At 43.8% G+C, this 20,463-nt stretch overlaps 1 long non-coding RNA gene across 1 annotated transcript in view; it reads left to right on the top strand.

Annotated features, from left to right (window-relative positions):
• Positions 1-20,200, top strand: part of LOC309861808 — a 120,321-nt gene extending 100,121 nt beyond the window's left edge. The window contains exons 3-4 of the long non-coding RNA XR_014310212.1: positions 18,404-18,491; positions 19,964-20,200. This is a non-coding gene — a long non-coding RNA (uncharacterized lncRNA). The remainder of the gene's footprint in view (positions 1-18,403; positions 18,492-19,963) is intronic.
• Positions 20,201-20,463: the final 263 nt, after the last annotated feature.

Raw genomic sequence — 20,463 nt, 5'->3', positions numbered from 1 at the left:
CCCTGAGTCTGTTTCCTGAAATTAACAGTCTCTTATGGTTTGTCTCCCTCTCTGGTTTCTTGTTTCATTTTTTCCCCCTCCCTTCCCATATTATCCTCTGTCTTGTTTCTCAAATTCCTCATATCAGTGAGATGACATGATAATTATCTTTCTCTGATTGACTTATTTTGCTTAGCATAATGCCCTCTAGTTCCATTCACATCATTGCAAATATGCCTCAACCATTTTTTTTTTTTTTTAGATTTTTATTTATTTGACAGAGAGAGAGATCACAAGTAGGCAGAGAGGCAGGCAGAGAGAGAGGAGGAAGCAGGCTCCCTGCCGAACAGAGAGCCCGACGTGGGGCTGGATCGCAGGACCCTCGGACCATGACCTGAGCCGAAGGCAGAGGCTTCAACCCACTGAGCCACGCAGGCGCCCCTGCCTCAACCATTTTTAAATGTACAGTTCAGCGCTGTTAAGTAGGTTCTCATTGTTGTGCAACCAACCTCCAGAACTTTAATCTTGGAAAACCAAACCTCTATACCCCATTAAACAACAGCTCCCCATTTCTTTCTCCCCACAGCCTCTGGCCACCACCATTCTCCTTTCTGTTTGTGTGAACTTTCATTCAGTTTTTTAAAACCTCATGCTGTCTTTGGGTAGACTCATTGCCAAAGAAGGAGGATTAATTAATAAATTCCAAAGCAAGGGGTGCCTGGGTGGCTCAGTGGGTTGGGCCTCTGCCTTCAGCTCAGGTCATGATCTCAGAGTCCTGGGATCAGTCCCATATTGGGCTCTCTGCTTGGCTGGGAGCCTGCTTCCCCACCCCCCCACCCCCGCCTTCCTTTCTGCCTACTTGTGATCTCTGTCTGTCAAATAAATAAATAAAATCTTTAAAAAATAAATTCCCAAACATTTATTTTGTGTGTGGAATCATCCCATAGAACCTATGAGAATCAGCAAGGATCACAAAGGTATAGCAAGTGCATTGATTGCCATCCAATGAAAGGATGTATGTTTTCATTTATAAATGAGTTAGCTCTTAGAGAACAGTTAAAAACTGTTTAAAAAGTTGAAATGCTCCTCTTCTGTGTTTTGTTACTTGAGAACATTGCCACCTGATCTCTTGTTTGAAAGTTTGATGACTACCAGCCACTGGAACTCAAAATTCAAGACCTGAAACTAGAGCCTTATTCAAGGAAATGCTTCAGGCTCCTCAGTCTCTTTAGTGACTATGACCTTGGGATTCCATTTTGTCTCTAAGTGAAACAATCATCACTTTTGGGGGATAGTGACTTGCCATTTGGGGCTCTGTAGGAATCATGTAATTTCTAGATCCTTCCATCACATAACTTAACCTTTTTTTTTTTTTAAGATTTTTATTTATCTATTTATTTCATAGACAGAGATCAAAGTAGACTGAGAGGAAGGCAGAGAGAGAGAGGAGGAAGCAGGCTCCCCGCTGAGCAGAGAGCCCGACGCGGGGCTCGATCCCAGGATCCTGAGACCATGACCTGAGCTGAAGGCAGAGGCTTTAACCCACTGAGTCACCCAGGTGCCCCATAACTTAACTTTTTAAAAAATATATTTTTACTTATTTGAGACAGAGAGAAAGCAGAAGCAGGAAGGAGGATCAAAGGGGGAGGGAGCAGGGAACCCGACACAGGGCTCAATTCCAGGACAGATCATGACCTGAGCTGAAGGCAGTCCCTTAACTGACTGAGACACTCAGGTGCCCCACATAATTTGACTTTGAGCACTTTTTAATTTCAAGAAATTTCAGAGCAGAATGAGAGAAGGTTGGTATCCATTACAGTATCTAGTGCATACTAAGTAAATAGTGAATATTCTTTATAAACAATTATATGAAAATAAATGACTTACTAAAATTTCTTGTTATATTTAAGATATGTGGTAGGTCAGACAGCCATTGGAAGCATCTGATCCTAAAATAAATAATCTCATCCTATTGAGATACGTGTAATTACTTTCTATCATGGATAGTACCTATAAATAGACCATTCACATGGCAATCCATGTAGGGAATTTAAATAATTTAATTTAATACTGATTCACATTTTTATTTAAATAGGAAAAATAGATTCGTTGTTTATCCTATGGAGATGGAATCCGTTTTACTAATTTTTCTATTTTCAACTTCCCAGGAATGAAATAGGAGGCAAATGTTTTGCCTTGTGACCTTTCAAATATTCTGATATTCTGGCAGTCAGAGGCAACCACATTTTTTTGTGTCCCTGACACTGACGGTTATGTGGGTCTTGGAAGAAACATCCATCCCTTTGCTTCCCTTCTTCTCCACATGCATGGAAAGGGAGATCGCAGCATCTTTTCTATTGTGTCTCAGAGGAAAGAGTGGACGTTTGTTTCACATTTCAACTTAAGAACAAACGTTCTCCCTTCAGTAGCTGCCGGCTGAATGAGCTTGCCTCTTTTTAGAGGCAGGCCCTCTGTGGGGTCCATTGCTATGAGGTGATGAAAAAGTCTTCTTTGCAGCATTTCCTCTGCCAGGATGAGGACCATTCAGCTACTGCTCTGACGCCATTGCCCATTCCAGGCAGTCCTGGGCCTCTGCCTCTCTCCCAGATGGGCTCCTCTACCCAAGGATACACATCAAGGAGGCAAGATATTCTCTTCATCACACACCACACACACTGTCTTTAGCGAGGCTGTGGACAGACCCATAGCTGGTTTCTTCCAAGGGCCTTTCTTTTGTTGAAAAAGATCATCATCTACAGTCTTTGATACCATACAAAAGAGAAAAAAACGAGACAGGGGAATTTTAATGATGGAGGATTATTCTGAGGCCAGGATTTTACCCATAAACTCAAAGTAAGAGATACAATTAAAATAATTTTACACTACCTTTCAAAATGTGTCTGACTTTTATTTTTTAGTAGTTACCATCTCTATCTTCTGATACGATGGCAAGGCCATTTTGTTGGGGGAAAGGAGAGGTGAGGATAGATCCTACATAGAACAACAATTACTGGCTTCAGTTACCAGACTTTGAGCTTCTTGGTTTGTCCTGCATGTGATGGTATGGATTTGGGGGAAGCAAGGAGGTATGGTGTTTCTTCTCTCTGTATAGGTTACTGTGCGCTTGGGACATAACCCCCCCTAGCTGGGGGCCATTAAATAAGTGACTTCATGTTCCAGTCCTTCATTTTCTAATCTCTAGAATAGGAATAGTAAGAGGATCTTCCTCCTACGATGGTTGGGAGCAAGACTGGATGAGGCACTGGGTAAAGGGTTTAGCTCTGTGACAGGCACAGGACAAATGCCCAGTTATCCTTCTTACTAATTTTATCCATTAAACTTTTAAATCAGCTTTAGAAAGCCTCAGAATTAGCTCTTTCCCCTTTTCAGGGAATCCTGAGTGTGAAGCATGGAGATGATGATGACAAAAGGGGACCATTTTGGGGAACCTCTTTACAATGATGGCGGACACACCAGTGGGGCTGTTGTGAGAGCACTCAACAAGAAGTTGTGTGGCAGGCAGTGCTCAGCCTCATTCCAACCTAGCATCAATGTCATGGGGAAGATGTGATGTCTTTCCCACTTCAGAGAGGAGAAAGCAAGATTGGAGAGTGAACTTGCTCAGGGTCACATGCAAAGGCCAAGCCCATACAACTCTGCGAAGAGGGGAGGAGACTCTATTCTTCCTTTCATCTCCCATCCTCCAGTCAGACCTGAGATTGTTCTGGATGACCCCGAGTCACCAGAGTCACCTCCGGGCACCTTATGGCACCTGGTTTCTCCACCAGTGCTGTGAGAATGACATTGAATGGAAATGAGAATGGCACAGGACATTTCTCATGAGTCTGCAAATCTAGTAGTCAGTACTGATCTATGCAAAGGCTAACCGATCACCTAGAGCAAACAGCCTCTGGAGTCTATTTGCCTTAGTTTCTCTAATTCAGGTATTTGTTTCTAGGTTTAGTGACTCATGGACTTTTGGTTTTTTGTTTTTCACATTTGGATTCTTAAAATATTCAGGCAGAAGTTTTGGAAACCTGTGGCAAGTTTTCTGGAGATCTGAAATTGCTGTCACAGTGTGGTTGAAGCTATCTCAGAACTCTTCAGACCCTGATAAGTCTGAATCTCAGTGAAACAGATTTCTCTGAAAGAAGTCTCTTTTTTGGTGCATTTGTTTGTTTCAAATAAGTTGTATGCCCAGTGTGGGGTTTGAACTCATGACCCCGAGATTAAGTTACGTGCTCTACTGATGGAGCGACTGGATGCCCCATGAGGTCTGTGTTTTTTGAGAAGTAAAGAAATAAGTGTTTGTTAAGTTATTTTTTCAAAAAAGATTTTATTTATTGATTTGACAGAGATTACACATAGGCAGAGAGTCAGGCAGAGAGAGGAGGAAGCAGGCTCCCCGCTGAGTAGAGAACCCAATGTTGGGCTTGATCCCAGCTCCCAGCACCCTGGGATCATGACCTAAGCTGAAGGCAGAAGCTTTAAACCACTGAGTTACCCAGGCATCCCAAATGTTTGTTAAGTTCTTGCAGGGGCTGAGTCTGTGGTATTGTCACATGGTTTGCTCTGTTTTATTTCTAAGATACTTCTGTATCATACGACTAATCACTAAAATGCATGTTCCTAGAAGGGCTTAGGACTGCATGGGACTGATCTTGGAGTCCTCCCTGCCTTGTCTGTGCCTAACATGTGGGAGTGCTCCATTAATCTGATGAACACCTGGATGACTGTTTCCTTTTTTGCATATTAGAAAACAATTGTGAAGACACTGTATCCAATGCCAGGGAGCATCTCCATGAATCAGTTGATAACTAGAATGCACGGATTTCTTGAAGGCAGTGGAAAGTCCAGAACGTCTACATAGAAGGGATTTGGAGGAGCCATGCCTGTTGGACGGGAGGGCTTCAGGACAGATCTTAAAACTGTTGGGACAACAAGCACAGGATTTTCTCTTTTATTTTATTTGGAGTGACTTTGGAGGTACTCGATAGACTATAGAGATGGTAAATCCCTTCAGATCACTTTTTGATGCCGTGGATATACATAAGCTTCTGGAGAAGTGCTCCCAGAGGCAGACAAAACAGACATGGAAATGTCTTTATTTGACTTAATTTGACCAACCTATGTGAGTCAGTGGCAGGTAGACATGACGAACCTTTAGTCAATAGCAAACATTATAGCAGAGAGGCTCTAAAGGCAGTAAGCTGTTCCCTGCTCTTTGAGTCAGTTGTAACAGGCTAGCCATTTTTTTTTTTTTTTAAGATTTTATCCATTTATTTGACAGAGATCACAAGTAGGCAGAGAGGCAGGCAGAGAGAGAGAGAGAGGAGGAAGCAGGCTCCCTGACTTGCAGAGAGCCCGATGTGGGGCTTGATCCCAGGGCCCTGGGATCATGACCTGAGCTGAAAGCAGAGGCTTTAACCCACTGAGCCACCCAGGCACCCCCAGGCTAGTCATTTTTGTTCTGTTTTTGTTTTTTGGTAAATGAGTGAAAGTTTCCGGCTTCTGGTAGCCAGGCAACTGACTATATGCTATTGACCCCTGGAGAAAAGGATTTTTGACCTAAAAATTGAAAGGGCTGTCAATGATGACTAGCCTAACTATAGTCATCGAGTGTTGAAGAATTTTTAGACAGAGTCTCATTTCATCCAATCAGGTAGGTGCTCTTACGGACTCCACAATATGGATGAGAACATAGAGGCTTGGGCATGCTGCATCACTTGCCCAGAGTCAAATACTCAACCCAGGGACGCTGGGCCTATCTGGCTCTTGAGCAGCTCTACTCAGGTTCAGAAGGCCACATCACAAAAGAGCAGTCTTCCTGGAGGGTGGGGGTGGGACTGGAGGAGGGGTTGCCTGAGTGAGGGAGCAGAGCACTAGTCTCCAGTGCTGTGTTTTTCACATTTTGATATGCTCCTTAGAACTGGTTAATTTTTCTGTCCTTTTCATCACAAGATTGATCTGCAAGAGCACAATTAAGGGGAAAGACCAGCTAGTGGGAGGCCCTGTTAACCAGTGATGGAAAAAACTGTTTGAGTAAGTAGTTCCGAAACTTTGAAGTGAAAAAAAAAATTACCCGGGGGCCTATTAAAAAGGCAGTTTCTCACTTTCTTCCTCTGGAGAGTCTGACTGTGTAGACACAGGGCCTGGGAATCTGCATTCTCAATGAGATGGTCCAGGCAGTTCTAAATGCGTGTGGACCACACTTGATGAGTTCCTGGAACCACCACCACCTACTGGCAGTGTCCCTGAATTGCAGGCCAAGAGGCCCTTGCCCACGAAAATTAAATGGCTTCCTCCAGGTTGCGGTAATAATCCCCTCTTGCAAAGAGATAATACTATTTAAGTAATACACTTTTGAGTGATTGAAGAGAGTTTGTGTCCCTTCTGACCTCAGGATGCTACTAGTTATTTGCCAGAATGATTTAGGATTATTAGGTTTTTGCTTAGGTCATAAAAAGAAAAAAGAATCAAAGCACTTGAAGATAAATAGATTTCCTTTTGTTTCCCAGCCAAAAATACAGATCCAAATCAAAACCCTCCTCAGTGTCTAGAGATGGCTTTGCTTAGTATGATGTGTACTAAGATGGGCTCCAGTGTTCTGGCTCCAGGTTTGCACTAACTAAAGAAATTTTCCAGTCTGCTGGAAAGCACTCTAACTCTTAAAACAAAGGAAAAATCTCCCAAGACAGTCCAACACTCCAAGAAATTCTAAAAAATAGTCTCTGGTCCCAGATGACTTTCTCTCTCTCTCTCTTTTTTTCTTTTTGAAGTTTGCATTGCGATAGAAGCATAGAAGCCTTCTTGCTAGGGAGGATGAACATGCTGGTGGCCTGTTGACAGAGCTGATCATTTATTTAAATTTAATGTCTCAGTGAGAAGTGTCACTGGTTTAGCAATGCAGTCCCTTGGCAAAGAGCTGGCCAGGGAGTACTGTCAGCAGCCGCTATTACTAATTTAGCCTTGTGTCCTGCATTGCATTTAAAGATCACCACTGCTCAGCAAAGTGCTCTGGTATCATAAGATTCTCAGATGGGAGAAGAACCACTCAGAGGGCTACTGGGACAGTGGGGGCCCTCAGTCATATTGTATTACAAGGATAGGAGAATCGGCTCTAGCATTTGAAAGTAGGCTGTGACATTATTACATGCAATTAACTAAGGACTCCTTGGGCAGTAGCCCAGCTTGAGATTTTATCCGACTGGGTTGCAGAGAAGGGGAGAGGAGGCAGGAGATGCCTTATTTTAGCCGGGTTAGGGGAAAAAAGTGTCAAAGGTCAGTATATTGATCAAAAGAATGTCCTGTAGAGTGAGAAATGAAAAGCAGTTCCCATAATACAAAGTCTTCTCCTTCTGCCTCCTGAACTATCTGAAGCAATCATTTTCCAACTATTTTCCTACAATAATGTTGGTCCACAGGGTATTTATTCCATCCTTGTGTATTCTCAGAGAGCTAGAAAGAATGTTAAAGGAAAGGCAGGGTAGGACGTGAGTTGAGGGCAGCTCCCACTGAAGTCGGATTGCATCTTTAAGGAGGAAACGTACTCTTCTCTACAGAATAGAAAGAAACGCGCTTGGATAAGGACCTGGTAAAATCTTTGCATGATAAAACCAGTTGCAAAACTCAGAAATAATTCCCAGACACAGATGTACCGGCTAATGTCTTTCCAGATCTTTTTCTTTCCTCTTCTTTGTTTAGGAGGAACATTAACTTTATAAAGAAACCGACACTTACATATGTTACATATGGTAATTTCAGATAAAATGCAGGAATTCATCTGAAATCTGGGATTTATTTTCTTATAGGAGCTGCTTTGCTTGACAATAGAAATGTACTGTGTGGCTGGGGAAATGCGTGTCTCAAAAAGACAGACCATGGATTGTCCTACTTTTGAGGATTTAGATGTTTGTATATGGAATGGCTTCTATTAACTATGGTGGGATAATTTTAGAAAAAACAAATGGGTGCCTGGGTGGCTTAGTTGGCTAGGCATCTGACTTTTGATTTCAGCTCAGGTCATGATCTTAGGGTGGTGGGATCAAGCCCCAAGTCAGCTCAGTGGGGAGTCTGCTTGAGATTCTCTCTCTCTCCCTCTCCTTCGGTGCTGTACCTCTCCACCCCCAAGCTCACATCTCTCTCTCTCAAACATATCTTCAAGGGAGGAATGAGGATGGAATTGTGAAAGAAGAGTTATATAGGCATGAGAGCAGAATTATGTGGCTTCTTTGGGAGCTTGGGATGCCAGTTCCATGCAGAGGTTTCACGGATGCTCAATGAACAAACTTCTCAGAAGCAAGCCCTGAGGGAGACATTCCTTTGAGAAGCTCTGGGAGAAACTCAAAAGACACGACGTGAGTTTTCTGAAAACCTAAACCATAAATAATTTTACTGTACTACATAAGGCTTTAGCTATTATTCACTGGCATTTCATTCTATTAATTTTTATTTGCTTATTTGACAGAGAGAGTGAGAAGCCGAGCACAAGTAGGCAGACACGGGGCTCCATCCCGGGAGCCTGGGATCGTGACCAGAGCTGAAGGCAGATGCTAAACTGACTAAGCCACCAAGGTGCTCATTGTCTGCATATTATGTGTAACCGGTATAGGCCGCCTCCATGCATTACCTGTCCACTAGAAGATGATCTTTGGGTCAAGCTGTTCCCAGAAACAAAGTTCTATCTTTTCTCTCTTTTTACCCTAAAGGACAGTGTTTTCTCTTTGCCGAATGGATCTGCAGGCTCCGGTCTTTGGCCCTGGTCTTGTGTGTCTCTCCTCCTGCTCCTCCTGCTCTGAGCTGAAGCAGGACCCTGCACTCACTAAGGCAGCCAGCACCTTCATTCCATAGGTCACAGGACCCCGCCGGGCTTGAGCTTGGCCCCCAGCCCATTCTCTGAAGCTGAGAAGGTGTTAGGTATTTAGGCTGGATTTAGTTAGGTATTAGGGCTTCCATCTCTGTCCCTCTCTCTACCTTCCTTTCTTTTTTGAAGTAAGAAGGAGCTCTAATCGGTTTTCAAAAAAATTTACATATTTTAGGTCAAAATGTGTTATGGCAACAGACTCCCTGGGTAGGATTTTCTAGCCTAACAAAGACCCCTTTTTCAGGAAGTGTTATTTGGGTCAAAGATTGCTTGAAGTCTGTTCCAACACCAAATTTTTGGTGAAATAAAAGAGAAACGTGTGGCAGAGGGTACGGGGGATGGGGATGGGATGGGGATGGGGGGTAGGGGGTGGGGGAGGGCAGGGAGGCAGGAGACAGGGCTGTGCTTCGCTCCCCTGAACAGAATCATTCCCAGAGCTGGGACAGTCACTCTGTCCTCTGGCCTGACCTTTCCTACGGGGACATGAGAGCTCTAGATTTAGGAACTCTTCCCCACTCTCCAGAGCCCATCATTCTCTGTATTTCACATGAATTTACCTGAATTCTGAATTTTTGAGCTCCCTACTTCCTTCCTTCCTTTCGTGGTCTCTCCCTCCTTCCCATCCAACCTCTCCTCTCCCCCCTCTTCTTGCTCTCCCTTCTCTTCCTCATTTTACACTGAACACACTTCTGTACCTTTATTTTGCTTCTCTTTTTCTTAGGGTCCATTCTTTTTTTTTTTTTTAAGATTTTATTTATTTATTTGGAAGCGAGCGAGCACAAGCAGGGGAGCAGCAGGCAGAGGGAGAAGCAGGCTCCCTGCTGAGCAGGAAACCCAATATGGGACTCGATTCCAGGACCCTGGGATCATGACCTGAGCTGAAGGCAGAGGCTTAACTGACTGAGCCATCAAGGTGCCCTTCTTAGGGTCCATTCTTCTACAGCGGGGAGATGGAGGATCAGAAGTGTTAAGTGATTTTTGTAGGGTTGCACAGTTAGTGGCTTGGGAAGAACCCGAGTGCATCTTTAGAATTGGGCCTCCCTTTCTGCTATTTTGTATGTTGCTAATTTCTCTCTTGTTTCATGCTGGTGATTCTTCTTAAAGGTAATATGAAGGCCTCGAAAACTAAAGATAAGTGCAGATGATCAGGTTGTACATTTTTTTTTTTTTTTTTTTTTTTTTTTTTTTGAGTAGGCTCCATACCCAGTGTGGAGCCCAGTATGAAGCTTAAACTCACAACCCTGAGATCAAGACCTGAGCTGAGGTCAAGAGTCAGATGCTTAACCCACTGAGCCACCCAGGTGCTCCCAGATTGTACTTTTATTTCAGAACACAGGAAGGGGCAAGAGAGGGATGGGCAGTAAGAAGTGTGCAGTAACTCTTCACCCCAGGAAATGCGGATGAGTCAGGTTTGGGCAATGGAAATGTTTTCTCCCAGAAGATACAGGAATGTGAGTGAGGTGTGTAGTTGCTAGAATTTGCTTAGTGAAGGCACTGGAAAACGGTAACCACTGCTATCATCCAAACCTTCTTTCCGATCTGTGTTCCAAACACCTGCTGGGGTGACCTTGAACAAATGACCTTACCACCCTCTTAGGGCATGAGTTGCGTGTACAGTAGTGATCTCTGTTAAATATCAGTAATAGTGATTATGACGATGATGATGGTGAATCTTCCTCCAGGCAGGGAAACTGGATCTTTGCCGTCTCTCTGGATCCCATGTTCTCAGATTTGGTTTGATAACTGAAAAGTAACCTTGGACAGACATTGTCAAAACTGAAAAAAGCCTTAGTTAGGGCACCACATAACCCAAGGATTAACAAAACAGCTGGCTGGAACCAGGTTTTTCTCGGGTGCCTGGGTGGCTCAGTCAGTTGGCCTTCTGTCTGCCCTCGGCTCAGGTCATGATCCTTGGGTCCTGGGATTGAGTCCCACATAGGTCTCCTTGCTCAGCAGGGAGTCTGCTTCTCTCTCTTCCTCTGCCCCTCCCCCCGCTCGTGTGCTCTCTCTCTCAAAAAAGAACAAACCAGGTTTTCCTCATTCTGAGCTGAAAAATGATATGTATATCTGGTAATTATAAGGCAGTTTCCCCCCCTCTTTTTCTGGCTCTCTATAGTTTGCATAGTATTTATCATTAGAAGTGAATTAAAATAATTTTTTAAAAGAGTAAACTGTTTTCGGGGCCCGTTGGTGGCTCAGTCATTAAGGGGCTGCCTTTAGCTCAGGTCATGATCCCAGGGACACGAGATAGAGTCCTGCATCAGGCTTCCTGCTCAGTGGGGAGCCTGCTTCTCCCTCTGCCCCTATCCCAACCCCGCTCGTGTGCTCTCTCTCTCTCTCTGGCAAGTAAATAAATAAAATCTTAAAAAAAAAAAAAAAGAAAACATATTCTTGGTTCCTGCCCACACCTCTATAGGCAGAGTTCCAGCAGCCTACTCCCCATTGATTGCTTGTGGGAGCCTTGGCTTCTCTGCCCTTTGCTGCTGCATCTCCCTGAGGCCAGGCTGTCTCAGCCTGGGGCAACCTCTGTCTTCTGGCCGCCCTGTCTCCCTGTCCCTCTTGGGTAACTGTTGCTGGGTCATGAGATGCCGCAAAGCCCCAGCCCCACGTGACCTGAGCCCACTGAAGGCAGAATCCCTTGTGATATCCCACACTTCCGGAGACTCCTAAACAGTGTGGCCAGTGTCTCCACAAGGAGACGGTGTGCTTCGTTTTTCCTTATTCTCTGTAGTTCCCTAATAGGGTTCCAAATCTGAGTATTGAGAAAGGAGCCCAGGGGATGCTGCCCATGAGATGGCAATGCCAGAAGAGAGACATTTTGATACACAGGCAAACCCCGCTCCCTGCTCTCCTCCATGTTGCACATACTCTGTTTTGTTTTTGCTTTTTGTTTGTTTTTGTTGTTGTTGTTTTGTTTTGTTTTATAAGACGCAACCTCAGCAGGACTTTTGGTGCCCATTTTCCAATAGTACTTGCTCACCGAATGTCTCCGTGGCACCGTTTGGTAATGATTTCACTATTTCCAACGTTTTCGTTATGATCTTGTTGGTTACGGTCATCTGTGAATAGTAATCACGGCTCTCTAGAAGCGCAGACCATGGTTAGCATGTTGTAGGCAACAGAGTATATTTCAAGGTAGGAACAGTGCCCAACAGTTGGACACCATGCTCTTGCACACTTGCCTAGACAATAGTATGGTGGAAACATCACTTTCACATGCATGAGGAAATAAAAAAATTCCTTTCACTTGCTTTATGGTGATATTCTCTTGATGGCAGTGCTCTGGGACGGAACTGCAATATCTCCAAGGTAGGCCTGTACATGGGTCCCTGTGAGGCTTTGTTCTTGGACCAAACATCCATGTGTGTCTTGGATGACCTGCTCTCCTGGTCTTCTGGGCTTGCGGAATTTCCCAACATGGGGCTTACAACGCTAAAACCAGGCCAGTCCCAGGCACATGGAGACACTTGGTCACCCTAACAGTTCTCCCAATATCACCTCCCTAGGGGTTTCTCATAGGCCCTGGTGCAGAGTTAGCTCTGCACCCCAGCAATGCATGTAGCTCTGACCTAGAATAGGACTGCTGCTTTCTATTGATATTGATTTTAACCTAGAATAAATAAAACTTGGATGTCTTCATTTTTCCTAATCCAGGAGGATCCATTGGACTTGGTACACCAGCCAAAAGAGGCAGCCCTTCCCACCTGGTGCATTGGTCAAAAGTCATGGTCAAGTGTGCGGAACTTAGCAATCTTAGGAAATATTTAATAAAGACTGTTAAGACCCTACACAGACCTCAGCCTCCTAAGGACGGATCTGAACCACCTTCTTCCTAACGGAGCAGAAATATTCTTCACCATTTCCATGTTTTCCTTCAAAGCACCCCCCAACCCCCTCCAAGGGGGATTTCACTTCTTTCGTCATTAGATCAAAATGTGCAATATCATTTTAATTCATACCACCCGGATAGCTGAACCCAGCTGGCAGCTTACAGAGATCAATTGGTTTTTCAGCTTTGCCCTTTAAACCACGTGAAGGTTGTTCAGCCTGCTGCTAATCACTTTCTATTTAATTATAACATGTGCTGATGTAAAAGCAAGTATGGACACAGGTTTGCAATTCATGCATCATGTTGAAAAGCTGTGCTTGTGGAATTGGGGGATGGAGGAAGCCCCAGAGGTCTTTTAGCTCATTTTCCCATGGCAGGGACTTGATGCCATGTATATACCACACTTTGTGTGTACCTCTTGTGATCACCCCCTGTGCACAAAAAGGTAGAAGAGACTGACACTAATATTTATTCTTTTTGCACCAGCTACCAGACGTGATCTGGGGAGATAACGTTGATGGTTTCCCTTAGTCTGCCCAGTGGCCCTACAAGGCATTTCCTTGACCCCTATGTGCAGGTGAGTTAACGATGCTGGGAGAAAGAGAGAAAGAAGACACCAAGATTCACAGCGTGGCTTGGCCGAGGCTCAGTTAGAGTGTGAAGTCTGGAAAAGACACTGCAGGGCATGAATCGGCTGGCTCATCTGATGTCGGAAGAAATGGAAGTTCTGAGAAGCTAGGTTGAGCTTGCTGCCTGCTGACGTAGCCCACGAAGTCAGGCTCCCCCACCCCAGTCCGTGGCTCTAGTGCAGGAACTCAGATAACTTTTCCTCTGCTTTCCCGCACTGCCTCCTTTGCAGAATCCACTTCGAGGTGACTCTGTGCCTGGAGCTTTGCTTCCCTCCAAGGAAGGTAGCAGAGTAAGGGATGGAGAGTTAGGGTCTCCCTCTGCAAGAACCCTTCTGCCATTCCGGTGTTTAGGAATTAACTTCCAAAATCTGGGCGAAATGTGGTCCTTCCCTCGCCATGGTGCAGAGCCGGGATGACTTTGAAACCCATGGACACACACACAGTCTAAGGAGGAACCCCAGGCTGTGTGAGCAGAGTTAGATGTCTTGCAAAATTGGACGTAATTCCGATTTTTTGAGAGTGGGGTTGGGCTTGTGAATCATGCTTTGCTTGCTGGTACACCCCAGACTCAGCTCGCAACAAGAACTGGGAGGGCTTGTGAATTCTCAGATGCCTAGGTCCAGGCCCCGGAGGTTCTAATTCAGGAGGTCAGGGTGCGGCCGAGAATTCCCATTTCTCATTAACCCCTGGGAGGTCTGGGAGTGTAAGGTCCGATTGCCAGCCACAGTCCAGGAGTGCTGCATTAATGCACTTATGGAATGCATCTCAAGGCCTCCGCATGACATCCAGCTCGGGCGACCCAACGCACCTGAACATGTGAACGTGGCCATGCTTCTTTACAGTTTCCGTTTTCAGCCAAACATAGTTTAGGAAAAATGAACCTAAGGATTTCTACCAGGGAGTCCTTTTGCCAATTTATTTTGCACCATCGACAAATGTAGGTCCTGTAACTTATGCATACATTGGGTTAGATGATGGGTGAAATACCATCTTCTGAAATATGACAATTACCAATCTAGTAAGACTACCTTCTCACCCCACTCTTCTGTGCAGTCAGTGCCGCTGGTCTTTTGGGTTTTTGTTTTAATCCCAACGTGATTGGTGTTTCCATTGCTTTTTTCGTGGAATCCTGTGTCCTTCACACCAGGTTCATTCATAGACTTGACTCCTTACTAGTGGCCCCGGTCTGTCTCATCCCCTCCTTGCCTTCATTCCAAGAAGACTGAAAGTCCCAGGCACAGTGATATTTACATGAATTCATTCTCTCTATCGGTGGCTATTTACTGATTAGAAGGTTCCGGCAGCACAAGGGAGAAACACCCCCACTGAAGAATGACTAATCGATTGAAGGAACCAAAGGCCGAAGTGAGGAATCACTTTTTAAACTGCAACTTCTCCCTGACTTCATTTGCAAAAGATCTGCCAGACACTGACGGCACAGAAACCAGGGAGGGCGAGGAAACAGTATGTTGTTTCCCCTACACCTTCGGAGATAATGGTCCATGCTGATCTGTGATTTATTTCCTGTATCGAAAGCTCAGAGGGAGGGAATCCATTCAGTGAAAGAGAAAAAAGGAGAATCCAAAACACATCTTTTTAATTACTGGAATAAAATGTAGACTCCCAGAAAGGCCTCCTGACAACATGTTGCCATTACATTTGATTAATGAGTTGGGGAATTGTAGGACATTGGCCTGCAAAGCTCACCATAAAAGAGCACACTTCTTTGCGAACTGGAAAGACCCGATTCTCAAGCAGAAAATCACATGATGCTCTGGGGCGAGAAGAGGTCCTCCCAAGATGCAGTTACTTGTGTTTGCAGCTTTCAGCCTCCTGGACCTGTGTGCCCCCTGCCATCCCCTTTCTCTTGCTCCCTTGAGTTATTCCACTCACTTCCTGCTGGAGTTTGTCTCATTCTGAAAGGGGTGGGGGTGGGGGTTGAGGAGGGGAAGAAATGGGACACAAATGCTTCTTTTATCGTCTGCTATTTTGGGAGGTATTTGAGGCTGTTTGTGACCCTTTTTCCATTTAAATTGTTTTTCCATGCAAATGTTTGTTCTCTACCTAATTTTGGTCAGTTCGTTGCAATGCCCTTTTACAGAACAAGACCAAAAATAGGTGCTAGTGTCACCGAGTGGAAGTTTGCTTCCCAAATGCCCTTAATTGTCCTTCATCCCATTCTCTCTCAGAGAACTGTAGCTGCTGGTGCTGCTGGGAAGGAATCTTTTTCCTGCCTCTGACAGGTTCTTTCCTGAGTGCGTTGACCCCCACACCCTCTAATTATGGTTAAGTGTCCCCGAGTTATGACACCTGAGCATAGATGGTCCTTTTATATCTAGGTTTTCTTCTGGCAGTTTAGTCTTTTGACTTGTTATCAACAATTATGTAAAAAGTCTTGTGAACTTTTAATGGCTATGACAAAGTCCATTTGCACTACTTTTAACCATTCTCCCACGCTGAATATTTAAGCATTTTTCTTCATGTATGTAATATTTTACTTGTTTCTGCTTTATTTAAGCTGAACATATTCCCAAGTGTGTGTGAGATTATTGGGTATTGATATTTTTATAGCTCTTGAAATGGTTTGTCAAACATATTCCTGTGTGTGAGGGAGGTTCACTGCGATGTTGGCAGAATTTTGTGTTATTCTTCTTTTGTTCCACTCTCTTAGCAGATATGAAGTGGTACCTCTTAGTTTACAATTTTCATTTCTTTCATAACTAGTAGGGTAGTACATTTTCTAATATATCCATTTGTCACTTGTATCTTTCATTTATAAAATGGCACTTTACATTGGTAAGTATTAGTTTGGCGAACACTGAGTTGATTGGACACATTCTAGCCATGGGTAGGGTAGGAAAGGGAGGGGAGGGAGGGGGAGAGGAAGGGAGAGAGGAAGGAAGGAAGGAAGAGGTGAAAGCCTGTGTCCTAACAATAGGCATTAGCAGAGCTTGACCTTGTTCAGAGATGGGCCTATCTTACAAAACCTGTCCCAAATTAAAATTAGACTACCATAGGGGGCAGTCCAAATATACAGGTGTTAGGAACCAAAGCCTTCTGTTTATTCTTTGCTTCTTTGTTATGAATGTGTTTAGTGTTACCATATGCTCTTCTCCCTTTGAGATGGGCATTTTGCCATGTGTATAATGCTTTGAGACTATTAATTACTCTGTATGAAATAAGTTATTATTATTGTGAATCTCTTCTCTGATGATTCCAGTTCGGCAGGAGAAGTAGGTCTTTGTTCTGTTGGTTTTAGAATAGGGTGCTTTTTATTTTGACACTTAGGTTCAGAGACAGGACCCGTAGCTATGGTGAGCTTTCATGATAACCCAGCTCTTGGGGGTCTGGATAATTTGGGGAAGACATTTGTCATTGGTGACACTCTTGGAAGACTTGGACACGTTACATGGCTTTTGCTCTGCTTGGGGACATTCAGTATTTCCAACATATATTTTATGGCTAAATGCTAATGAGGACCTATAGACTCTGAGATGTGAACAGTCCTTTGCTCTAAGTAGGACAATCAGCAGGTGGGTTTTTCCCCCCTATTCATTTGTTCAATCATTTATTAGTTCATGTATGAATCCAGCTCATGTTTATTGAAGAACTACAGTGTCAGGCATCCTGATAGGAATTCTGATTCAGAATTGTTTAGGGAGGGAAACACAGCCATGCTTCCTTTTGGTCTCCTACTGCTAATTCTCTGATGTCTGTCAGGTAGTGGTTCAGAAGGTAGTAAACTAACTTCAGCTACTCTAACACGCAACCTCACCCCACCTCTCCAGCCTGTGCAGGCTGTTAAGATCCTGGAACAAAGAAAGAGGTTGGAGAAAGATACATGACTTCAAGATCTGAACATGGAGAAAATGGGCACCGCATCAGAAATGAGATCCAGGCTGAGAAGAACAAGAGAGAAATATTGGTCAAAACTTGGTGCTTTACAGGGATGCCTGGGTTGCTCAGTTGGTTAGGTGGCTGCCTTCGGCTCAGGTCATGATCCCAGTGTCCTGGGATCGAGTCCCACATCCGGCTCCTAGTTTGGCAGGAAGCCTGCTTCTCCCTCTGCCTCTGCCTAGCACTTTCTCTGCCTGTGCTTGCTATCTCTCTCTCTGATAAATATATAAATAAAATCTTTAAAAAAAACATTTAAAAACTTGGTGCTTTACATTACTGTGAAAATTACAGAGGATGGCAAATATAAAGCACCTAATGACCTGATCTGTGCTTTTTGAGGGTCTGTGACTACTAGGTTGATTAGACTGCAAGAGAACAAGAGAGGTTGAGAGACTAAGCAGAGGCTATGGGAGTGTTCAGAGTGATGGTAAGAAGTTAGATTACACTGTGGAGATGCAGAGAGAGGTGGAAAAAGTACAGATATAATTTAGAAGTTAAAGTGATTGTAGTTGATGAGTGATTGATTGTGGAAAAGAGGACAAAGGAAGAATCAAAGATGGCTTCTGGGTCCTGGCTTAAACACATGGGTGCTGCAGTTTGTTACATCATGATGGACAGGAATGGAGGGTATGTTGGATGGGGGACATGTTTGAGTCTGTTTGAATATGGGTAAAGGGGAAATTATGGGACCACCATTTGGAGAAATCTTGTCTATAGGTTTCTCTGGACATGTCGGAAAAAATAAATTGGTTACTTAAATATGGGTCATCTTCCACAAAACTCCTGGTTGGATAGATGGATTCAATTGGCAAAGATTGTTTCTGCCACTATCTCTAGGTGGCGCTGTTTCCCCTTTAACGCTACTCTATGTAAGCACAGGCTATACTTTGCTTATGATAACCTCGGTGTACAAGGAGGTAAGGCTGAAGAATGCATGAGCATCATCATTCCAAAGTAGGGGGAATAACTAGCTGTCTGCGACACATAGAGGCAATCCGCTCTGCTTCTTGTCCAATTGCCCCAGTTGGAGAAAGGGCTCCAGAACCCAAGAGCTGATGAACTGGAGAAAGAGATGGTAGAACACATCCCTCTGGGGAGAAGTAAGGAAGGTATGATTAGGTTGAAGGGAACCAGAGGGATCATGTTCAGTGTTTGGGAGGGTGGGGAACTAAAAGCCATTAAAGAAAATTCATTTTCATCCTGCAGAAAGATGTGCCCCTGAAGGTGTGGAAGATGGGAAGATCTTGGGATAGAGAAGAAAGCTTGTGTTTTGGTGAGACTCTGGCCACGCAGAGTAAGTAGATGTGAAGAACCAGGTGTGACTTGTGGTTTTTGAGCCTTTATTTAAATAGAGGAGGAGCTGGAACATGGGTCCATCCACTGACTTTTTGAGGAAAGAGCCCCCGAGGGAGAGTTGTTAAAGGTTCATCTCAGGAATTAAGAAAACCCATAGAAGACTGCATTGACTAATGTGGTGATTTCAGTGAGGAGGAGAAACAGGGCTGGGATTTTATCATTGTACACATAAAGCCTTCTCTTCTCTTCTTCAACTTGAACTACAAAGTGATGCACAGTCTTTCCTTCAAGCTCTGCTCTTGAGGTGTGTTTATACATGATATGAAGGAAATACTGGTATGTATTTGGGTTTTTTTTTTGTTTTGTTTTGTTTCTATTTTTCAAGCAGGAAATGATTCTTTCTACTAAGAGGGACTTTGGGTAGACATCCTTCACTGAAGGATGCTTGTTTGTCTTTACTCATGTGGACGGCTCAGAGGAGAGAAGCAGGGAGCTGCAGGGTTCCTGGGTACAGTGTGCATCCTGCAGACAGTGCTGAATAAGTAACACCTCCAACAGAAATTGGAGAGTCAGTGACCATAAGCTGGGGAAAGGGAAGTAAAGACTGAGACTTAGTTTCAAAGTTCATGAAACAATAGGAATTTCTTTAGAAAAGAGAGGCAGAAATAGGAATTTCTTTAGAAGAGAGGCAGAGAGAACAGCACAGACACTGTTCCCTTGGGTCAGGGGTGGGGGATCTGAACACAGCAGTGTGATTTATAGCTGTATTCTTTTTCTTACAGAGACTTATGTTATGGAAATTTTCAGTCATCCATAAATAGAGACACACCAGTATACTCATTATTCAATATCAGCAATTACCAACTCATGGCCAATTTTTTTCATCTGTATCCTCCTTCTCCCCCCATATTATTTTTGAAGCATAGCCCAGACATTGTATTATTTTATCTATAAAGATTTTTAAAAAGATTTTATTTAATTATTTGAGAGAGAGAGAGAGAGAGAGTTCATGTAGGAGGAGTGGCAGGCAGAGGGAAGGAGAGGAAGAAGCAGGCTCCCCACCAAGCAAGGAGCCCAATATGGGACTCAATCCCAGGACCCTGGGATCATGACCTGAGCCAAAGGCAGACACTTCATCTACCAAGCCCCCCAGGTGCTCCTTTATTTGTAAATATTTCAATGAAGGTGGATCAAATAGCTCATCAGCATTCAAACTTCTAATTGTCAGTAAATGTCATAATTTTTTGTTTTTTTTTTTTAAATCCCATATCTAAAAAAGATACATCCACTATGATTGGTTTATCTGTCCTTTGGTCTTTTAAAGACTATAGGCTCCTTTCACTTTCATTTTTATTTATTCCTTGCAATGAGTATGTGGAAGACAACTATATTCTTTAAGTTGTTAGGATGTGATCATCTCTGTGGCAGACACTGGTCACTGACCAAGCTTCCTTTTCCTTTTCCTTTCAGGTACACAGCTAAACCAAATTTCCCAGCATTCTTGCAGTTACATAGGATCTAGTGACTGAGTTGGGGCCAGTAGAGTGTTGGTGGAGCAGGTGGGTGCTGCTCCTGCCTGGACGGTTAAGACCACCCATGTGTCATCACCAAGCTCTTTCCTTTTCCATGCATTAAAGATGGTGGAACCACAAGATGCAAGGAGCATGCATATCTGAATCAGTACTTGGAGGATAACACCTGCCTACCCAGGAGGTGTTTTGCTGAGTTTGCTTGTAACATCAGCTAACATTTCCTCAACAAATAAAAGTTTTATCTGAGTCTCACTCACTGTAGAGTGGGTCTCAACCTTGAGTTTGTATTATTACAAACATTGTGGGAGCTTTTAAAAAATCTTTGCCCCAGGACAATTAAATCTAAATCACGGAGAAGGGTTCAGGATATTTAAATAGGATACTTAAGCAGAGCACAATGTGTAGTTCTAACATACTTCTGGGGTTGAGAATTACTGT

The sequence above is a fragment of the Mustela nivalis genome, assembly GCF_964662115.1.
Source record: "Mustela nivalis genome assembly, chromosome: 3".
Classification (NCBI taxonomy): Eukaryota; Metazoa; Chordata; class Mammalia; order Carnivora; family Mustelidae; genus Mustela; species Mustela nivalis.
Note: the sequence above shows the minus strand (reverse complement) of the source record. Positions and strands in the feature narration are given on the sequence as shown.